This window comes from Miscanthus floridulus, chromosome 4 (assembly GCF_019320115.1).
Source record: "Miscanthus floridulus cultivar M001 chromosome 4, ASM1932011v1, whole genome shotgun sequence".
Taxonomy (NCBI): Eukaryota; Viridiplantae; Streptophyta; class Magnoliopsida; order Poales; family Poaceae; genus Miscanthus; species Miscanthus floridulus.
This window is the reverse complement of record NC_089583.1, coordinates 379,269-383,905: the sequence shown is the minus strand read 5'-3', so window position 1 is coordinate 383,905 and position 4,637 is coordinate 379,269. Positions and strand designations below refer to the sequence as shown.

Here is a 4,637-nt window from a genome sequence, read left to right as displayed (position 1 = left end):
TCTAACAAAGAGGTCTAAGGGTATAAATGTGAATATTTGTTAAAAAATATTAAAAAATAAAAATACAGGGCTAGGCCAAGTACTGTAGTAGCAATCCCATCCCAATCCAATCCCCTGATTTCGATGTCGAGTTGTTTCAGGGACTAATTTTTAGTCCATGTCACATCGAATGTTTGACACTAATTTAGAGTATTAAACATGGACTGATTATAAAATTAATTACATAGACGGAGACTAATTTGCGAGACGAATCTATTAAAAGGTTTTTTTTTAAAAAAAACAGATCTATTAAGAGCTGAGCACGGGGCATGCTTCAGTTCAGTTGAATGATTGGGATGGCAGGTTGGGAGAGGGTGGCTTGCGTTCCTCCACGCCGCTGCTGGTCCTTTAATTTCTTACTTTATTTTAACATTATTTATTATTTATTAGCAATAAATAAATAGATAAGTCCCTCCACTTCGCTTGACGCCGACCGGCGAACTGTTAGCTACGGACACTACCGTTACGACTTGTCTAACATAAAACAACGGCGTCCATGCACGCACAACGACTGCTAGTATGCTCCATCCATTGCTATAAATCTAAGCACGGCGGAACTAGCTACCCAGACCAGCAGACCAGAAATGGAAGCAGCAGCTGTCGCCCCCGTGGCCCTGCTGCCTGCCGGCGTCCCGCTCCTCCTCCTCCTCGCGCTCTCCACCCTCATCATCACCAGATGGAGATGGAATAACCGTAACAGCAGGCTGCCCCCGAGCCCGATGGCGCTCCCGCTCATCGGCCACCTGCACCTCATCCGCTCGCCGCCGCACAGGGCCTTGGACCGCATCGTGGCGCGCTACGGGCCCCTCGTCTACCTCCGCCTCGGCCCCTCCACGCACTGCGTCGTCGTCGGCACCGCGGACGCCGCACGGGACCTTCTCAAGCACGAGGCCAGTTTCCCGGAGCGGCCGATCACGGTCGTCACGCGCCACCTCGCCTACGACGACGCCGGCTTCGCCTTCGCGCCCTACGGCCCGCACTGGCGCTTCATGAAGCGCCTCTGCATGTCCGAGCTGCTGGGGCCGCGCACCGTCGACCAGCTGCGCCCCGTGCGGGAGGCCGAGCTGGCGGCCGTGCTGGGGGCGGCGCGCCAGGCGGCAGCCAGGGGTGAGCGCATCGACGTCAGCCGCCACCTCATCAGCATGTCCAACAACGCCATCATGCGCATGGTGGCCAGCGCGCTGCCGGGACACATGACGGAGGCGGCCAGGGACTGCGCCAAGCGCGTCGCCGAGGTCGTGGGGGCCTTCAACATCGAGGACTACGTGGGATTCTGCCGGGGCTGGGACCTGCAGGGGCTCACGCGGAGGACGCGCGAGGTGCGGGACAAGTTCGACGCGCTGCTGGAGATCATGATCACGGCCAAGGAGGAGAAGCGTCGGAGACGGCAGCAGGAGCAGGGGGAGACCACCACCACCACCACACAACAACAACAACAACAACAACGACCTGCTGGACATCCTCATGGACGCGGCGGAGGACAAGAACTCCGAGGTCAGGCTCACCAGGGAGAACATCAAGGCGTTCGTCCTCGACATCCTCACCGCCGGCTCCGACACCACCGCCACCAGCGTGGAGTGGATGCTGGCATACCTCATCAACCACCCGGCCTGCATGGACAAGCTGCGTGCGGAGCTGGACGCCGTGGTGGGCGCGTCGCGCCTGGTCGGGGAGCTGGACGTCCCGCACCTGCCCTACCTGCAGGCCGTCTTCAAGGAGACGCTGCGGCTGCAGCCTCCCGCCGTGTTCGCGCAGCGGGAGACCATCGAGGCGGTGCACGTCCGCGGCTACGTCATCCCGCCCAAGACCTCCGTCTTCTTCAACATCTTCTCCATCGGCCGCGACCCGGGCTGGTGGGAGGACCCCCTCGAGTTCCGGCCGGAGCGTTTCATGCCCGGCGGCGCCGGAGCAGGCGTCGACCCCAAGGGGCAGCACATGCAGCTCTTGCCGTTCGGGAGCGGCCGCCGTGCCTGCCCCGGCATGGGCCTCGCCATGCAGGCCGTGCCGGCCTTCCTCGCCGCGCTGGTGCAGTGCTTCCACTGGGCGGTGCCCATCCCGCAGGGCCAGTCCACGGCGCCGCCCTTGGACATGGAGGAGGAAGCGGCGCTCGTCACCGCCCGGAAGCACCATCTCGTCCTCATCCCAACACCGCGCCTCAACCCGCTGCCGGCAACAGCTACCTAGCAGCTCCTACCTCCGTACAGCACCTCACCAGATCCTCGGAATACAACTTTTTTTGGGGGAAATAAAAGCATGAAAGTGCAGAAACTATGGGCTAGGAATACACTTTATTTTAATTTTAGCCTTGTACTAGTATATACTACCTCCCGTCATTTTAATTTTAGCCTTGTACCAGTATATACTATCTCCCGTCTTGAAAAGAATGCAACTATGAGTTGCGTGTCACGAAAAATAGTTTATGTTTAACCAAGTTTTTAATGAATAATATTCACAGTTATGTCTTTAAATTAATTTATTATGAAAATACATTTTGTAATTAATCTGATGTTATTTATTTAGTATCATAAACTGTCGGTGTTTCGAGTTATCATCGACGAGTAAATTTCTAGTATTGCGCGTCTGGCTTGGATGGTGTGCTTAGAGGACACAATGTTTATACTGGTTCAGGCAGAATGTCCCTACGTCCGGTCCGTCGCTGCTGCTCGTATTACTAGCACTGAAAGTTTGCAGTACAGGTTACAAACGGGCGAGGGAGGGAAATGATCCCAAGTCTCTGGTGGAAAAAAATGAACGGGTGTCGAGAGTTCGGTCGCTGCTCAGCCGTGTGTTCGTGTGTTTGTTATCTCGTGGTTCGGCTTGATCGGTCCTCGATGGGTCGATCCGATGGGTTCGTGATAGTTCGATTGTTTGATCCCTCTAATGGGGCGCCCTGCATTTCCTATTATAGGCCAAGAAAAAGCACGGGTTATAGCGGAGGAAAGAGGAAGAACGAGAGGGAGAAGAAGTCCTTTAGGATCGCCGGGTCCTTCTCCTTCATGCGGGTCCCACCGATCCTGTAGATGTCAACATGGATAGCTCCATGTCGCGGCCATGTCCGTCACTAATGCCATGCGCAGGCGTCATCTGCCGGTCATGGCGCTCCACTCCGTCCTGGCGGACGTTGGGGTGAACCGACGTGCCTGTCAGTGTTCGTACGAGGGTTAGGCAGAACAGTACCGGTACGCCCGACGCTGTTCTTGATGTGAATCCTCAGGTATGGCCCGTCGTGGTCGCGGATTACATTGAGGCGTGCCAGTCTCTTCTCTAGTGTCAGAGTTTTGACCTAGGCCCATACGCCTAGACCTAGAGTGATTGGCGGCGGTATGGGACCCCGTCGGGCGAGACGGAGCCCGCACCCGAGGGGTCAGGCGAGGCGGAGCCCACGACCTTGGGATCGGGCGAGGCGGAGCCTGTGGCCTCGGTCTCAGGCGAGGCAGAGCCCACCCCCAGAGGTCGGGTGAGGCGGATCCTGCGGCCTCGGTGTCGGGCGAGGTGGAGCCCGCCCCCAAAGGTCAGATGGGGTAGAGCCCGCTGCTTCGATGTCGGGCGAGGCAGAGCTCGCGACCTTGGGGTCGAGCGAGGCAGAGCCCGTGGCCCCAGTGTCGGGCTGAGGCGGAGCCTGCCCCCAGAGGTTGGGCGAGGCAGAGCCCGTGGCCTCGGGGTCAGGCGAGGTGGAACCCACAGCCTCGGGGTCGGGCGAGGCAGAGCCCGCCCCCAGAGGCTCCCCAGAGGTCGGTTGGAGCCGTAGTCACGCTTTTGACTGCTTGGATGAATCAATATTAATAGGTTATTAGCTCCTCCTCTTCGGGTACCCTAGTATTGGTCCCCGACAGTAGCCCCCAAGCCTACGGAGGAGTAGAATTCTCCTTCGAAGGCTTTTCCGAACGGGAGGACTCTGAGGGCCTTGGCCTCCTTTCGTCGCCCATGGCGTGTCCTGAGGACGGCGATTCCCTTTCGTTGTGATTGGACCCTTCGGGGTCTATCGTTCTGTGACCGTGCTTTCGGTCTTCTTGCGAGTCCAACTTTCCTCGAGCTTGTTTTTGTGATCGTCTTCCGTCAAGCGTTTTTTCTGATAGAAACGGAGGGGCTGCGTCGTGCCATTATTTTCCCTTATGAACGAATCATGGTGCTCGGTGAGCTGTTAACGGGTTAGTCTGAGTGGGGCCCCGGCATCCCGTTTGTGGGGATTCGGCTTAGGTCAGATGGTGACCGACTCCAGATTCTCAGTGGTCAATCCACATAGTTCTCGAGTCCATTCAACCGGCTCCGAGGGCTCTGTCGATGCGGGACCCATAGGATACCCCGCAAAGGACAGAGAAGATCTAGTCCAACTAGGATTCTTCCCCTGTAATCTTAGTAGTATAACTATTAAGCAATCCTACTAGGATATCTCATTATAAACCGACTAGGACTCTGGCCTCCTGACTATATAAAGGAGGGCAGGGCTCCTAAGACAACAACAATTGTACAACACAACACTGGACAATCAATCCAACGCAAAGGCTAAGGCCGACTGGACGTAAGGTTATTACTCGATCTACGATCGAGGGCCTGAACCAGGATAAATCGACTGTGTCTTGCGTTAACCATCGAGTTCA

General features: G+C 56.6%; 1 pseudogene; it reads left to right on the top strand.

Moving 5' to 3' along the window:
- The first annotated feature begins 615 nt into the window (after positions 1-615).
- Positions 616-2,511, top strand: LOC136550733 (cytochrome P450 93G2-like; annotated as a pseudogene).
- The last annotated feature ends 2,126 nt before the right edge of the window (positions 2,512-4,637 follow it).